Source organism: Aquarana catesbeiana, linkage group LG11 (genome assembly GCF_042186555.1).
Source record: "Aquarana catesbeiana isolate 2022-GZ linkage group LG11, ASM4218655v1, whole genome shotgun sequence".
In the NCBI taxonomy this organism is placed as follows: Eukaryota; Metazoa; Chordata; class Amphibia; order Anura; family Ranidae; genus Aquarana; species Aquarana catesbeiana.
This window is the reverse complement of record NC_133334.1, coordinates 51,984,421-52,002,743: the sequence shown is the minus strand read 5'-3', so window position 1 is coordinate 52,002,743 and position 18,323 is coordinate 51,984,421. Positions and strand designations below refer to the sequence as shown.

General features: G+C 46.5%; 1 long non-coding RNA gene across 1 annotated transcript; it reads right to left on the bottom strand.

Moving 5' to 3' along the window:
• Nucleotides 1-12,149: 12,149 nt before the first annotated feature.
• On the bottom strand, nucleotides 12,150-17,013 carry LOC141112021 (uncharacterized). Its single transcript, XR_012236497.1, has 2 exons — nucleotides 16,553-17,013; nucleotides 12,150-13,539 (listed from the first exon to the last, which is right to left on the bottom strand). It is a non-coding gene; the product is annotated as an uncharacterized lncRNA (long non-coding RNA).
• Between the last annotated feature and the right edge of the window lie 1,310 nt (nucleotides 17,014-18,323).

Below are 18,323 nucleotides of genomic sequence, written 5' to 3'. Positions count from 1 at the left end.
GGGTTCACACCATTGTGAATTGGATGTGGAATCACATATCTCCACATTGGCTCCGGTGCGTTTTGCACAAAAACACTGTGCGTCTTTTGGTCCATTTCAGGTCCAAAATCAGCCCAAAATTCGGGCTGAAATCGGACCTGAAATGGTGAACCAGCGCGCACCGGACCCCTGCTGTGAGCAGCATGCGGCTCATATGTGAACTGAGCAATATGGGGTCCCGGCTACGGTTGGGTTTTGGGACCTCCGTTCTGTCCTCCTGGAGCATTCTTAGGAAGCTGCTTGATGTGATTGTAGCCGTATTGGTGCAATTGTGACAGAGAAGATTGAGTACTGTCCGTGATACTTTTTTTATTTGCACTAACATACAATTTTTCAGGACAAGCTTTCAGGGTGTGTCCCCTTCTTCAAGGGAAGCTGCTAAAAGATCCAGGACACAGGCTGATGAAGTACAGAAGTTGATGACCCTGCACGTGGCTGCCTGGAGATCAGGAGACAGTGAGTACCAACCTTCAGTGAGTCCTGGGAGATCACTAGCTACTACTTTCCATATCCAGGACTGTGTTCCTGTTGAGGGATTCCGGTTTGTTACTGTTCAGCTTTACACTTCAGAGGGGATGCCTTCACCCTGAAGTCATAGTACAGAATTAGAGTCCTCATCGTCAAGTATCTCTAGGCTCACTCTATCCAACTTCTACCCAAAAATAAAAACCACAAAAGGACATGCACTGTCTTTTAAAGGGGTTGTAAAGGTTTGCGTTTTTTTACCTTAATGCATCCTATGCATTAGGGTGAAAAAACACCTGGCAATGACGGGCCCCCCAGCCCCCGTTTTACTTACCTAAGCCAGTTTACCTGCTCGGCTCGTTCCCGGCGTCCTCTTCTCCACGGAGTCTCGGCATTGATTGCATAGATTGATAGCAGCGCAGCCATTGGCTCCCAATGCTGTCAATCAAATCCAATGACACGGCCGCCGGGGGGGCAGGACCAAGACATACACTCTGTGTCTATGGATGCAGAGTGTATGAGACGGGAGCACGCCCGCAAGGTAACCCCCTCGGGACAGAGCTTCCTGAGGGGGTTAGCTATTGCGGGGAGGAACCGAGAGAGCCGCCGAGGGACCCCAGAACAGGAGGATCGGGGCCAATCTGTGCAAAACGAGCTGCACAGTGGAGGTAAGTACGACACGTTTCTTGTTTTTAAAAAATAAAAAATGTACGTTTACAACCCCTTTAAGTGTCTGCTATGTATTTTGGGGGACCTTTGGGGGTAAAAGAATCGACTTGGGTACAGACCGTATGTCAGATTTATAACATACGATTATTTCCAGCAGCTATAGCAGCTAGCAGTAATCATTGTGCTCTCCTGGCAGGGATGGCTCACCCTGTCTCACCCTGCTCTGCACATGCTCAATTGCTCTCTTTTTTTTAGGCACTGTGCCATATTTGTAGAGGCCGCTCTGCTGATAGCCTAAAGCAAGGATATGCAATTAGCGGAGCTCCAGCTGTTGCAGAACTACAAGTCCCATGAGGCATAACAAGACTCTGGCAGCCACAAGCATGACACCCAGAGGCAGAGGCATTATGGGACTTGTAGTTTTGCAACAGCTGGAGGTCCGCTAATTGCATATCCCTGGCCTAAACAATTACTGCTGTTCAGGGGCTCTGGGCTTCAGCAAAATGGCAGCTTCCAGCAAAAAGAAACAGGAGCAATGCTGGAGGCAATTTACAGCACACTAATTTTGGTAGCATAAAATCCCCCCACTGCCTGCTGTCAATTACAAGAGAGGAGAGTCTCAGCTTCCCCACCAGGCTCCACCCACTGCAAGCATCACAGGTTGCTAGTAGGCTGCCAGCTGTGAAGGCGACAGCATCCTTACCAGGTGACAGGTGGGGAGGGGAACAGATAGTGGTGGGAAAAATGCGGCCTACTATACAGCGTACAGAGACAGGCACTCTGCCTGTTTCTGTACTCCATTTACTGTAGGTCTTAATTACCTCCAGCTTCATTATGTACAAACTGTAGGTAATTCTTTTTGAATTTGCAGTCATAGTGACATTTTGTAAAAGTGGTGCTATTAAAGTGGAGGTAAACTCCACTTTTGAACATGTACCTACAGGTAGGCCTAAAATTAAGTTTACCAGTAGGTACAGTGAATATCTCCTAAACGTGCACTGTTTAGGAGATATGCACAAGCGATGCTGCCGGTCAAGTACCTGACGGTTGAGCGTGACATGCAGAGGCTAGGCCTCTCATTCAACCCCTGCTCAGGGACCACCGATGTTGTAAAAGTGGCCATGAGAGCATGGCAGTGTATAAGTGTCTGGATCGTCTTCTGTGTGGTGGAGGTGTCACTAGGGTGGACCAGTAAGTTAAATGGCAGGCTTTGGCAGGCCAGCAGATTCCAGGCTGGTGGCAGCAGGAAGTAGGGACCAGGCAGGCGCATGCAGAGCAGAAAAGACACAGGATGCGTGGTCAGACAAGCCGGGTTGGTAACAGACAATCAGATGCAGGCATAGACGGCAGGCAAAGAATAGTCAGGATGCACGCAAGGTTTGGCAACAGGATATCAAGCAGCAGAAAGATTAAGCAAAGTCAACAAGGCAAGCCGGCATCAGGATAATGGATAGCAAGTGTAGTTAGAGGAAGCCGGGTCAAACACAGGAATCAGATAAGGATCACAGAAACAGGTATACAGGGTACAAGCTGCAGATCAGACAGCAAAGCACTAGTGAACCTGCTGCACTTATATATGGCATTTGGGCACCAACGTTTATTGGCGCGTGTGCACATTTGGGGGATTGTGCCTGCGCATTAGCATTCGCCCTAGAGCACCAGTAATGCCATGGCCAGCACGTCCCTGACAACGTCGCTGGCGCATGCGCTCTTAAGGGATGGCATACCCGTGCTGTACCTTCTGAGTTCTGTGCCCGAGCCAAGGGCTCCCACACGCACGTGCAGGAGTAACGTCACCACGGGTTCAGCCATTCATACAGCCGGAGCCCGCAAACCAGAAAGGAAGTAATCATCATCACGCCAGGGTCACTAGAAAATGCAGAGAGGACACATCTGCAGCAAGCAGGTGAGTATTCTCAACCTTCAAACTTATCCTGCTGCTGGCAAGTTTTCTCTAGTGATAGTCACCAGTGTGACGTGGTTCTTAGTGAGTCCCTGACCTGGAACATGAATACACATATCAAGTGTCTTGACACAGGATTTGCACATGCTTGTTCGTCTTGAGTGAATCACTAAGAGAGTTTAGGATGAAGCATGCACCTTCCAAAACAAGTCAGGAATAGCAGCTCCCAATTTTCTGTCATAACAAGTCCATGTACCTAATCCCAGCAAAACTTAAAAAACATTCAGTTCTCAACCTTTTTATTTTTTTATTTTTGAAGCTCTGGATAACCTTCACCCTTTAATAAGGCTCCTCAGCATCCAATAGAGAGGTGCCATACTGGATTGTGGGATGGCGATGGGATTCTGGAGCTCCAAAATTGGAGTGAAGCTGAGGAGGACTTCCTGATTTCAGACAGATTTGAGGATTCCTGAGTCTAACAAAAGATTTGGAACCAAAACACACGCCTGTACATTGTGACATCTACCAATTTTTTTAAAATCATTTTTGGATACAATCAGAACCCCTGTCTGGTTTTACTGCCATTGGAGGCTCTGTTGTAGAGATTCTTTCAGCTGTCTGGTAAAAGTTGTCCCCAGGACAGTAAATGATGGGACATCTTTCTACAGAGCTTCAGATAGAAGTAATATTTGACAGGGGGTCTAAACTTTACTCATCCTATCCACAACTAAAAATAAAGTTTGGGGTATAGATACACTTAGTACTGGTCATTTAGAAAAGTTCAAGTCAAAGTTCCCTTTGAGGAGACACTCATAAAACAACTTGGGATTGATTTTTTTCTGGGAAATTGAATAGCTGGAAGACCCATTTAAAGACTATGAAAATAAATATTGTACAAGTTAAAGTATAACTAAAGTCAAATAATTTTTTTCAGATTGTGACAGGGTGGAGAGGGATGTGAACAGCTGTCTGTGCCCCCATTTGGGAGATTCACCCCCTCTATTTGTCCTGTTTACCATTATCTTCGAATGTGGAAGTAAATTCTAAATTTTGGGTTGACACCAGAACGGTAATAGAGTGAAATCTTTCAATGGGGAGACTAGTTCCGGTGACCTTGGTGTCCACAATGAATTCCCCACTTTTGGGAGGAATTTGTCTCACTTCCTGTTTTGGCAATGAGACAGGAAGTAAGGGGAATCTCCCCAATGGGACATAGATGGGGGGACATTGGGGTTATAACCCTCCCTTACTTTATCGAAAAAAAGAGAAAAAAGTTTTGCTTTTAGTTATGTTTTAAGGTCAAACAAAACCGATATTTCTGTAGATTAGCTTTCTGTCCACTCACAAGGATTTAATGAAGGTGTAAATTTGGCACAGATAGTCTGCCCATTGATTTGCTTATTATGAAGATTTAATTGGAGTTATGCAAGACCATCAGTTGACTTCTGATCGAATACAGCTGTTTTAGTGGAACCATATCAGGTCACAATATCTCACAAAGGGAGTCTTCAGGATATGGTAGGCCAACCAGTGATTCTTTTTGCCACATAAATCGCACAGACATTGGCTTAACTTGTAGCTGGACTTTAGAAGATATGGCTAATGATAGTGGATCAATGGGTTTAATTTATACATCAGGTTATACTTCAGTCTCAGTAATGGAAGGCATGATGTACAATCATTGTTTATATCCATATAGGCACTTCCCGATTCATGCTACAAGGAGATATCGCTGTGAAAAGGAACAGGAATGCTATCATCTGTAGAGGAAAATCTTGTCTATGGCCAAAATCCAAAGACGGAACAGTCAACGTGCCGTATACATTGTCTGACAACTACAGTACGTGTTACTCTTCAGATCCCAGTCATGTTATAGCAGACAGTTCTGATCATAGAGCTCCAAAGTTTTACATATGTATTTATGGTAGTTATATATATATATATTCAGGTGTTTGCAGGATAAATTTTGTATGTGTGCGCTGTAATCTGTTTTGTACTGTTTTTGGTCCTATAGCAGCACCATCTTGAATGTAAAGCATTTTAGGGTGTGCCCCCCAAGTATGTTTTTGTTTTAGCATTTTGGATGATGTTACTGCTGTAATGCTACAATAAACTTTTCTATGGAGAAGCTGTCGTGTTACCGGTTTGTACATTTTATGGATTCTCTGTGAACTCAATTAGCCAGATCACCGACCACTCTGCACACTAACTACATTATAGAGCGGTAGAGCTTGGGTGAGTTTTTCTTTTGCTCTTGCACATGGGTGCCTGAGCCTCTGCAACATAAATTCCAGGTATTTTCTCTGCCCGGGAAGCCCAGGTGCTGTGTACAGCTGCCAGCTGCCCATAGACATGAATGGCTGTAGCGGGTATACGCCATTTCTCATGTAGACACATGCAAAAAGTGGAACATTTACTAATTTTGGCATATACCTGTACTCTATACTCATGTTTACAAAAGCTTTGACATACACCCAGATATAGCCGTGCACAGTCATTCATGTCTATGGGCAGCTGTACACAGCACCTGGGCTTTCCAAGGTGCAGAAATATGCTGGAATTTATGTTGCCCAGGCTCAGCCGCTCAAGAGGCCTAAATATTTAAGGCTAAGTTCACACTGCATCTATCTGCATCTCGACTTTCAGTGAGATTACGTGGTGCAACTTGGATGCTAATTTTAAGTGGTTTGCATATCTATGGGGCCAAAATCATGCTGGAATTGCACCAAAATTGTTCTGTGCTGGGTTGCATTGATGTGAACGGGCAGCCTTGAAAACAATGGGATTTCCAATGTCCTGCGATTCTGGGCAACTCAAGCCGCATATAAAATCTCACTAGTGCGAATGAGGCTTAAAGTGAAGATCCAGTTTGCTGTCAAAACATATCTAAAGCCAAAGTTTTTTCTCGGAGTAGGGAATTGTCAAAACAATTGTTAGTTTTTGTTTGTTTTGCCCCCTGTGTCCCATGGTAAAGATTTCCCTTCACTTCCTGTATGTAAGTCTTCCAGCACCAACTTCCTTTTTGGCTCCGGGATGTCATGTGACCAAATGCCAAAAGCTGAAAAGGAAGCTTTCAGCATGCCCACCAATCAATGAGGCCCCAGGGTACATTTTCTTTAAACATTTGCTGTTTTTGAGGTGCATAGGGATGCCACTAATTCCTAATGGCACCCCCACACACTTTGGAAAATGTTTAATGCAGGTACAGCAGCCCATTTCATTTGACTGGCCATGCACACATGGCACTGAGGACCCGAACAAATGTGAACAATAGTTTATAACTGTGGTGCTCCTATTCTTCATTCTTCCCCAGGTTTTTAGAGCTATCTGTGCCCCCCCTTAGGGAGATTCACCCTCTGTGTTTTTCCTGGATGCCACTGTCACTGGTACTACAAGTGAGAAGAAATTTTGAGTTGTCACTAGAACAGGAATAGAGGGTAAATCTTCCAAAGTGGATACTCCAGCGACAACTGTATTTAAAAAAAAAGAAAAAGAAGAAAAAAATGTCCCCATCCTTTGTAAAGGTCTCCTCTTACTTCCTGTTGTATGTGGAGACAGGAAGTAAAGGAAAGTCTACCCAAAGGGAGATTCCCTACTCTGTCTGAAAAAAGTTGTGCCTTTAGATTTACTTTAAAGCAATTTTTAGTTTGACTATTACAATTTTACAAGTCTATGCTTCAATATTTTCGGAGTTTTATTAAGGTGGAACTTTATGGCCTAAGTTAAAAATGGGCGAACAGGCAGGATGTTTAAAGCAGAAGAGGCATGCTATGTGTTTTCTGCATTAAAGTTACTTACCTGCCTGTCCGCCCCGTACAGTGATCTGCACACACACACAGCTTATTGTACAAATTCAGCAATGCCAAGCTGACTGAACTGAGTGACATCCTTTTGGCCCGGCCAAGGAAAGTGGCCGGTGATTGATACCCGGTGTTGATACCCAGAAGCTGGCCACCCAAAGATTTCAGCGGCCATCAAGGAGCTCCAGAATGCCACATCGCTGGACTGAATGTGAGTATAGTTCCAATTTAAAGGAAATGTGCCAAAAAATACACAGGTTGTTGGCTGTTATAATGATCCGCTGACTCAGGGCTATATTTACCATTGTGTCACTCATGGGGCAGTACCAATGGGGCAGCTTTAGGGCCCATTCAGCATATCAGCACTGTTCCTCCCAGTACACGCCAGGGCCCCATGTGTTCAGCATGGCTACTGAGTATAGGAGCCTTTAGAGGAGGCACCACCAAGCTCATATTTTACAAATTTGAATGGCATCCCATTCCCAACACTCTAATACGATGTATCTGTTGTAGCGCACCACAGTGTTGTGCTACCAAAAAAAAGGCCATGTCTGGTTTTCTGCACAAGAGAGTGCTGCCTTGAAGCCAAACTCTGCAAACATAAAAATGATCCCATACAGTGGGGCTGCACTGCAAGGGTCAATTGCTTATTTAGGTCCAGTGGACATAGAAAAGAACATCTACTTATCTTCTTCTTACAGGGCCCTATGGAGTCACCCTTGCAGGGCACACTCTCATCATGCATCTATTCTTTCGCATTACTTTTAATGGCAAGCCAGTCCCCCCCCCCCCCCCCCCCCCCAACCTGTGTCCTCTGGTGCCACGCTACCCAGAAGTTCACATAAGTGGTGCTCTTCTGCTGGGACCGAGATTTGCAGGATATGGAGATATTGGGTTGGGCACAGAGGAGAGCATGTTTCACGGCTTGGTAACAGTGTATTAACTGAAAAAAATGAGTGCTTAGTACTAAACGTCTACATTTATTATGTTTGCCTTTGTTGCTTGTTATAGCATTGGAGGAAAAAGCGCTTATCCAGGCTGCCATGGCGGAGGTGACAGTTGTGACTTGCATACGGTTTGTTCCTCGCCGTCAAGAGCCAAACTACTTACGAATCCAACCTTATTTTGGGTGAATTGGTCAGTCATCATGATCAGTTACACATGTCTGTTTAGCATGGCGTATACCCGTGTACTGCTAGCATACAGCAATTCATGACTACGGGCTGGGAATTATTTTCCGGGGTGGGAAAATGTGCCCACAACTTACGTCAGATTCCGGAAAGTGTCCTTGAAGCATGAAGCCAAAGTCAGACAAAGCCAAGAAACAAGCTTTTTTTCTTTTTTTGGAGTAGGAGGTCTGCAATGGCAGCCCCTATAAATCCTTCACAGGTTTACTTTAAAGTGACACCCAACATTGCTTTAAAAACATAACATCTGTTCATGTGTGTATTCTGAACTCCAAAAAGTCCCTTCTGTTAGAAGATGGCTACATTCCCCATCATCCCACTGTATGTAGGAATGTAGCCACCTTCTCCTGCTAACTTCCAAGATGAAGTATGGACTGTGGGATTTGTAGTGTGCATAATTATTACTTCATTAAACCTTAGTGCCCTATATGGTATAGGAGAGTGTGTAGGGATGCATGGGGTGCGCTATATTGTATAGGAGAGTGTATGGGGCGGCATGCATGGAGTGTTCTATGGCATATAGCAGAGTGTATGGGGCATGCATGAAGTGTGCTATGGATTATAGGAGAGTGTATGGGGCATGCCTGGAGTGTGCTATGGGGTACTGGGGAGTGTATGGGGCATGTATGGAGTGTGCTATGGAGAAGAGTGCATGGGGCATGTTTGGTGCGCTCTACAGGGTATAGGAGAGTATATGAAGGATGCATGGAGATCCAGAGGGAGAGGATCTTGATAGATTGGGGTAGTGAGTTCCAGAGGATGGCAGAGGTTCTGTACAGATTGGGGTTGGGAGTTTCAGATGATAGGAGGGATTCTGGACAGATTGTAGTAGGGAGTTCCAGAGGATGGGAGAGGATCTGGATAGATTGGGGTAGTGAGTACCAGAGGATGGGAGAGGCTCTGGCCAGATTGGGGTAGTGAGTACCAGAGGATGGGAGAGGATCTGGATAGATTGGGGTAGTGAGTACCAGAGGATGGGAGAGGCTCTGAATAGATTGGGCTAGTAAGTTGCAGAGGATGGGAGAGGTTCTGTACATATTGGAGTTGGGAGTTCCAGAGGATGGCAGAGGCTCTGGAGAAATTGGGGTAGGGAGTCCCAATGGATGGTAGAGGCTCAGGACAGATTGGAGTAGGGAGTTCCAGAGGATGGGAGATGCTCTGCACAGATTGGGGTTGTGAATTCCAGAGGATGGGAGAGGCTCTGGACAGATTGGGGTAGGAAGTTCCAGAGGATGGTAGAAGCTCAGTAGAGATTGGGGTAGGGAGATCCAGAGGATGGGAGAGGCTCTGGTTAGATTAGGGTAGTGAATTCCAGAGGATGGGAGAGGCTCTGGACAGATTGGGGTAGTGAGTTCCAGAGGATGGGAGAGGCTCTGGACAGATTGGGGTAGCAAGTTCCAGAGGATGGGAGAGACTCTGGAGAAGTCCCGGAAATGAGTATGGCGGGAGGAGACAAGGGGGTAGAGAGCAGGAGGCGTTGCGAGGAGCAAAGAGGACGGATTGGGTGATATTAGGTTAGGTCAGGATTGGGTGATATTAGGAAGTTAAGACCCCATACACACTCTGCAGATTTTTGTCTTCAGATTTACCAAAACCATGTAGTGCAAGAGCCTGCCTGATTGCATACAAATTGAAACCCTTGAGGCTGGCCATACACTATACAATTTTCTTATTCAATTTCCTTTAGATTTATCTTCAGCTATGTAGTGCCAGAGCCTGCCTGACTGCATACAAATTGAAAGTGTTTAGATTTGACCTCATATTATATGGTTTTGGTAAATCTAAAGGAAAGTTGAACAAGAAAATTGTATAGTGTATGGCCAGCCTAAGGTTTGGCCTCATATTATATGGTTTTGGTAAATCTGAAGACAAAAATCTGCAGAAAATCTAATAGTGTGTATGGGGTATTGAGGTTAGGTCAGGATTGGGTGATATTAGGTTAACCAATCAATATACGCTTATTGTGATTTTTTTTTTACCAAAAATATACAGAAGAATACATATTGGCCTACACTGATGAAGAAATGTGTTTTTTTTTTATTGGACATTTATTATAACATAATGTAAAAAACATTGTTTTTTTTTTCCCCCCAAATTGTCGTTTTTTTATGTTTTATAGCGCAAAAAATAAAAACCGCAGAAGTGATCAAATACCACCAAAAGAAAGCTCTATTTGTGGGAAAGGACATAAATTTTGTTTGGGTACAAGTCGCACGACCGCATAAAAATGTCAGTTAAAGCGATTCAGTGCCGTATCGCAAAAAATGGCCTGGTCATCAAGGGAGTAAATCTTTCCGGTCCGTAAGTGGTTAACCAAAGTGATATTCTGATGCAAGTGCACAGTGTGGGTAGGTAAGTACTCTTTTGCAGGTATTCCTTTAGAGACTTTTTTTTTTTTTTAACACAGGTTTCTCAATTATAAATATGGCCACTCCAGTCCATATAATACAATCTATACACTGTAAGTGATAGAGATATATATATATATATATATATATATATATATATATATATATATATATATATATATATACACACACACACACATATACACACACACACTTTTTTTTTTCATATTTCAGCAAAGCAGGTCCAGGCGAAGGTGTGGAGTCTCATACTTCTAAAACCTCATCATCCTCATTCGGCCAGCCACATTATCACACCTTCTTGTTTGTAGGGTGGTTCCTTTCTTTTACAGTGTGCTTACAGCTAATTGTGGGATAGTGCTTAACCGCTTGCCGCCCGCCCACCGTCAAATGACAGAGGGTCGGTGTGGCTCTCGTTCTGGGTGGACGTCGTATGACGGTGCCCAGAACGGGCGCGCAGCGATCACTGCCATTTTGCTAGGACACAGTGCGACCCCGATCTATGTAAAGAGCAGATCACGCAGCTCTTTAAACATGTGATCGGCTGTGTCCAATCGCAGTCAGTCACATGTAAACACGGAAGTGGCGGTGATCGGCTCTCGTCGCCTTACACTGACAGAGTGTGTGGCGAGGAGAGTTGATCAGCGGCATCTCATCGCAGGGAACACCCGGACATGTAATCAGGGCACTGATCATCAGTGCCCCAATTACAGTAAAGCCACCCAGTGCCACCAATCAGTGCCCATTAGTGATGCCAGTCACTGCTGCCTTTCAGTGTCCACTAGTGCCGCATATCAGCGCCCATCAGTGCAGCATTTTAGTGCCATCTCATCAGTGCCCACCGGTGAAGGAGAAAAATTACTCATTTACAAAATTTACTGACAGAAACTAAGAAAAACTTTTTCTGTAAATTATAAAAAACCCAGCAGTGATTAAATACCACCAAAAGAAAGCTCTATTTGTGTGAAGAAAATGATTTAAAAATTCATTTGGGTACAGTGTTACATGACTGCGCAATTGTCATTCAAAGTGCGACAGCGCTGAAAATTGGCCTGGGCAGGAAGGGGGTGAAAGTGCCCGGTATTGAAGTGGTTAATGTATGGCCTGCTTTAGGGCTTAGAATTTATTTCATAAAAGAAAAGTTAGTGTATGGATGTTAAATATTTTAGTATTTTGCTCTGGATACTTCTCGCAGTTTGGTGTATGTGTTGAAATGCTTGAAGTCATTTTATAATTTATTATGTTCTATAAAAACAATTTTGTACCTATGTAAGCTCTTTTAATAAAGTATTTTGACACAAATAGGTTTAGTTTTTTTCTTGGTTTTCATGGAAGTTGATGTTAATGTGACAATCCTACAACCCCCAGGAGTCCTTAGGGTGAGCTCTTTGGAGTGGGAGGAAGTGCTGTGTACAGGTGTGTGAGAGAGGTGACAGAAGAGTGGAGACCTCCCCTGTCATTGCTGATTTCTCCAGCGTCACTGTATGGAAAGGTCAGTGATTGTTCCTGCATAAGAGTGATACATTTGCTTACTGCAATGCTGTGGGCTAGTAAGCATTGGCAATGAGCAAGTTCTCATCCAGGGGTGCAATGTGCCAGCAGAGGTAGTGAGACAGTCAACAGTAAATGGCTTCAAACATGCTTGGGACAAACCTAGATCTATACTCAGGCAACAAAACAAAACAAAAAAAAAAGGATTGGTCTTTTTCTGCCATCACTATTTCTGTTTCAATCGTTTTTATTCATTTTACAAAAGACAGTAATACAATTTAGAAAACATTTTTATATTACTGAGGCTATCAAGAATGGTGAAGGTCTGCCTTCACTTTTTTATGCAGCTAGTAATGAGCACCCCCTAATCTGTGATGATCACCCCCCCCCTTACCTTTCTTAACCACTTGACATCCACGCTATAGTCGAATGACGGCTACAGCGCGGACCTGAATTCCCGGGAGGCCGTCATATGACGGCCTCCCCTGTGCACGCGCCCTGCAGGGCGCGTGTGGAGCGCGCTGTGATCACCGAGTCACTGAGACTCGGGTGATCACCGATCCAAGTAAGGGGCCGGTCCCGGCCCCTTACCATGTGATCAGCTGTCAGCCAATGACAGCTGATCACATGATCAAAACAAAAGCTCTGTGATCGTTTTTTTTTTTCTCCTCGCGCTGAAAGTGCGAGGAGAAAAAAAAAACGATCACCGGCTCACCAGCAAGGGACATCGGTCCTGAAGAGGAGGAGGCAATAATGCCTCAATTGTGCCACAATTACCCCCTGCCAGTGCCACCTGACATTGCCACATCACAGTGCCCACCAGTGCCACGTATCAATGTCTACAAGTGCCACCTATCAATGCCCACCAGTTGTGCCAATCAATGCCACCTAGCAGTGTACAAGATCAGTGCCCATTATTGCCACCCATCAGTGCCCATCACTGCCACCCATCAGTGCCCATCACTGCCACCCATCAGTGCCCATCACTGCCGCCTCATCAGCGTACATCAATGAAGGAGAAAAATTACCCTTTTAAAAAATTTTATAACAAAATATAAAAAAAAAATATATATATTTTTTTTTTTTTTAATTCGGTCTTTTTACATTTTTTTAACAAAAAATAAAAACCGCAGAGGTGATCAAATACCACCAAAAGAAAGCTCTATTTGTGGGGAAAAATGATAAAAATTTCATTTGGGTAAAGTGTTGTATGACCGCGCAATTGTCATTCAAAGTGCGTCAGCGCTGAAAGCTAAAAATTGGTCTGGATAGGAGGGGGTTGAGTGCCCTGTAAGCAAGTGGTTAAGGATCACCCTGCAAACTGGGACTCCCTCTTCCATCCTCACCTGTACCCAACAACCTGCAATGTATGATTCCCCATCCATTCCCATCATAAGGGGCACCCCACAATATATGTACCCCACCACCATAATGATGACCCTGTAATGTGACCCACCATTTCCCGATACCAGACGGCTCACAATCTATGTACTTGTGTAAGATGTAGTAGATCTTCTGTTTTTAAGATCAAATAGAGCAGATGACACATTCAGATAATCATGCCAACTAGCTTCAGAGGTGGTCTCATATGGCACAGCAATCCTCCTTCCATGAGGGTCCTGGAAGAAATCCAAAAACATAAGAAAGCAGTAAGTGCCACACAATTGTTTGTAGAGTCCAGAAAGAATTACAGCATTATAGAGAATTACACCCAACATACAGGACAAGAGAAGTGCTACTGTGCTGATTCCTTACATGCAGAATAAGAACAGATACTGAGAATTATACCCACAGGGGACAAGAGAAGTGGTACTGTGCAGTGTACATACAGACAGACAAAGAATAATGTGCGCTCAGGAGGCGACACTTATGGGCACTGATTAGGTGGCACCGATATGCAGCACTGATAATCAGTGCCCTGATTTATCTGTACAGGTCTCCCCTGCGAGGAAATGCCACCGATTGGCTCTCCTCTCCTCACACTCTGTCAATATGAGGCGAGGAGAACCAATAAACGGAACTTCCGTATTTACATGTGATCGTCTGTGATTAGACACAGCCGATCACATGTTTAAAGAGCCAAGTCATTGGCTCGTTACAGAGAACGGGGTCACGCTTTGTATTAGGGACACGCCCCCAAGCCCAGGCTTCTCCTTTTTCCTCCTCCATCCGGCACAACTTCCTCCTGGGACTTGTAGTACCACCAAGTCTCTCAGTTAAAGTCCCCAGATGGGGACTACATCCCCCACAAATCCTTACAGTTCCCAGCAGCCCTACGCAGCTCCCTGGGTGGGCTTTCCCTTCCCAGGATATTCTGCAGCCAATCCTTGCCCTCCTGCTGTCTGAGTGGTAGGTGGGACCGCCGTCCAGCACCCGCAGATTCCTCTTTCTCCTCTTCTCCAGCCCAGCAGCTCTGGCAGGGAGAAGTAGAGAGTCTGCAGGGTAAGCTGTGTGACGACCCATCATGAAGAGGGACAAAGCAGCACCACTGCCCAGGCTGCAAAAGCAGTATAGTATTCAAAAAACACAACATGGATTTAACCACTTCAAGACCAGGCCTTTTTCTGACACTTGATGCTTACAAGTTAAAATCAGTATTTTTAACTAGAAAATAGGGATCCACCGATACCATTTTTTGACACCAAGTACAAGTACCGATACTTTTTTTTAAAGTACTTGCCGATACCGATACCTATAGAAGAGTAGGTAAAGGGGTGGTTTGGGAGGTAGGGGGAGTTGGGTGAGGCTGGGGTGAAGATGTGCTAAATGAGAAAAAAAAAAAAAAGAAGGAGGGCTGATAAAGCGGGGAGGGGAGTCACAATCCTGGCTACTGCTGTCTATTGAAATTAAAAAAAAAAAAAAAAAGTATGTGCTGCCACTTAAACGTGATTGAATACATTCAGCTGGTGCAAACACCCAATGTTCCCCACCAAAAATAAGTATAAATAGATGTGCTGCACTACTGTCTCAAATTCTGATTATCTATATAGTGTTAATAACATAAAACGGGGGGGGGGGGGAGAGAGGGGGGGAGGGGGGGGAGGGGGAGAGAGGGGGGGAGGGGGGGGAGGGAGAGAGAGGAGGGAGAGAGAGGGGGGGAGGGAGAGAGAGAGGGGGGGAGGGAGAGAGAGAGGGGGGGAGGAGAGAGAGAGAGAGAGAGAGAGAGAGAGAGAGAGAGAGAGAGAGGGGGGGAGGGAGAGAGAGAGAGAGAGGGGGGGGGAGGGAGAGAGAGAGAGAGGGGGGGGGAGGGAGAGAGAGAGAGAGGGGGGGGGAGGGAGAGAGAGAGAGAGGGGGGGGAGGGGGAGAGAGAGAGAGAGGGGGGGAGGGGGAGAGAGAGAGAGAGGGGGGGAGGGGGAGAGAGAGAGAGAGGGGGGGAGGGGGGGAGAGAGAGAGAGGGGGGGGAGAGAGAGAGAGGGGGGGGAGGGGGGGGGAGAGAGAGAGAGAGGGGGGGGAGGGGGGAGAGGATGGACACACAGGGCACTGGGAGAAGCCTCGCTATGTGCAGAGCTGTGGAGCTGCCAAGGAAAGGACAGATCTGTGCCGGGACCACACGGGACTCACTCCTGACAGAAATAGTGGAGCGGCGATGAGCAGAGATAAATGTGAGAGCTGCACCCGGCAGGAGGGGGAGGACAGTGGGATGGGGGGGGGAGGACAGTGGGATGGAGGGGGGGGAGGACAGTGGGATGGGGGGGGGGGGGAGGACAGTGGGATGGGGGGGGGGGCTGGGCTTGCTCACCTCTAATGCAGGAAGTTTACACGGACATGCGGCCCCGAGCCTGATGACAGCTGGTGAGAGGGAAAGAGGCGGCAGGGAGGGAAATCGTGAGGACATGTGATTGGTTGTTAAGGATGCGACGGCCCTGTTCCTTAACAACCAATAATTGCCAGCATTTTTTTCTGTAAATTTCAACTGTTAGTGGAGAATTTCAGCTAACAACTGAAAGTACCGAGCCGAAGGTATCGGTTTCACGTATCGGGGCATTTGCACAAGTACCGATACTCGTTCAAATGCTCAGTATCGGCACAGATACCAGTATCAGAACAACTCTACTAGAAAATTACTTGGAACCCCCCCAAAAAATTATATATATATCAGAGATCAAAATGGTGGTTGTTACAATATTTTATGTCACACTATATTTGCTCAGCGGTCTTTCAAATACAATATTTGGGGAACAAATACGTTTTAATGAATTTAAAAAAAAACAAAACAGTAATGTTAGCTCAATTTTTTTTGGATAATATGAAAGATGTTACACCAAGTAAATATAATCCTAACATGTCATGCTTTGAAATTGTGCACACTTGTGGAATGATGACAAACTACGGTACTTAGTACTTAAATTGGGGGGGGGGACGTCCGCTCCCCCTGCTTGTGAACAATCGAGCAGCTCCTTAGCTGTGAGGGGGGGAGATGAGGAAGAGAAGAGGGGGGGGAGATGAGAAAGAGAAGAGGGGGGGAGAGATGAGGAAGAGAAGAGGGGGGGAGAGATGAGGAAGAGACGGGGGTGTCTGGGGGGAGATAAGAGAGGGGGTGTCTGGTGGGGTATAAGGAATAGAGGGGGGTTGTAGGAGGAGTAGAGATGGAAGGTGTGGGGTAAGTTGTCTCCCCTCCCCCCTCGTACTTACAGACACATCTTTCCTCCTCCAGTCATGTGACAAGGGGATAGAGACGGAGGTAGAACGGCAGCCTTCTCTCACTGTACAGCTCTCTATTGCCACCTGCAGGCTGGAGGGAGGAGTAACCCGAATCCTCTCTCCAGCTTTCTGTACTCCTCTCCTGTCTCTGTAGATCGGGGCTGAGCGCGAGCTCGTGGCTACTGTTGGGCAGGCGGGAAGGGGGGGGTCATCCACGCGCTTCCTCTGATTGGCGGAGGCGGCGGGTGGATGACTCATAGTAAGCACGGGACAGCTTAGCGGCGCCATTTCTATTGTCGCTGCGTCACGGAGAGGGCGTGTCTTCCGACAGCTTTTTTGACAGAACCGGCACAGCGCCCAATAGTGGACTAATCGGAAACTACATCCCCGGCTTTTCATCTCCATCTATCGGAGAACATAGTAAGTGTCATTATCAGTGATGTCACCTTATCAGTGAGGGGGGTCCAGTGGGGGGATGTGGGGGGGGGGGGGGGGACAATAGAGAGCTGGACCCGGCTTGTGTAATGATCTCTCAGTGTTTTCTCTCCTCCTTTCTGGTCTGAGGGAAGACTCCATAGGAGTACACAGGGGGTGTGCCGGTAGTGTCTGAGCACACCCTAATCACCCGTGCTGTCTCCCGGAGATCTGCCCCGAAATGTTGTGTGTGACCCCCGCTGGCTGTCTATAGAACAGTCTGACAGGCAGCAGATGGTGAGTGTTGTCAGAGCCGCTGAGTGTGAGATCTGTCAGATAATGTCACGGCTTGTAGAGACAAAGATCAGCTGTCACTATTCAGAGGGGATGTCGGGGGTGGGCGGGACCGAACAGTTATCACACATCAGCCAATGGGATGGAGTGTGGGCGGCCCGCTCCATTTATGTGGCTCCGCCCCCTTTCTACAGCAGCCCAATCATTGGCTGGTGTTGATAGCTGCTTAGGCCCGCCCATCCCCGGCATCCAGGTGTCTTGTCGAATACTGTCCCCCATCGGAGTGTCTGCCCTGTACTGCGCAGGCGCAGTACGGAGGACAAACCAGACGCCGAAAGTCTCCGAAGTTGAACAGCTGATGTCAGCTCTACACGGCGCCTGCGCACTTATTCTGCCCTGAGTCCAGGTTTATGCCCCACTATCCAAGTAGACATAGAGGTAGAATATAAATATGCCGAGCGAAGTGAGGGGCCCTGTTACAAAGCGTTGACTATTAAGTGCCCAAGCGCCGTGTACAGCTGATGGTCAGCTGGTCAACTTCAGAGACTTTCCTTGTTCTCCGTACTGCACAAGCGCTGCACCTGCGCAGTACGGGGCGGACACTATCTGATGGGGGGACACTTCTCGTCAGAACACCGGCTGAGTTGTGATCTCTCCTGCAAGTAGTTCCATGATCTGCAGACAGTTTCACACACAGAGCGGATCTGACAAGTCTCACTGTCTGCTGTGTGTGAAATCCCCCCTCTGCCCTGCCAGTGCCAATCAATGCTGCCTATCAGTGCTGATAATCAGTGCCACCACATAGTGCCCATTAACGCTGCCAATCAGTGTCCATCAGTGCTGCCTATCAGTGCTGCCAATTAGTGCCCATTAACACAGCCAATCAGTGCTGCCAATCAGTGCCCAACAGTGCGGCCTATCAGTGCTGCCAATTAGTGGCAATCCGTGCTGCCCATCAGTGCCACTAATCAGTGCTGCCTATCAGTGCCCATCAGTCCTGCCAATCATTGCCACCTATCAGTGTCAATCAGGGGCAACTATTAGTGCCCATCAT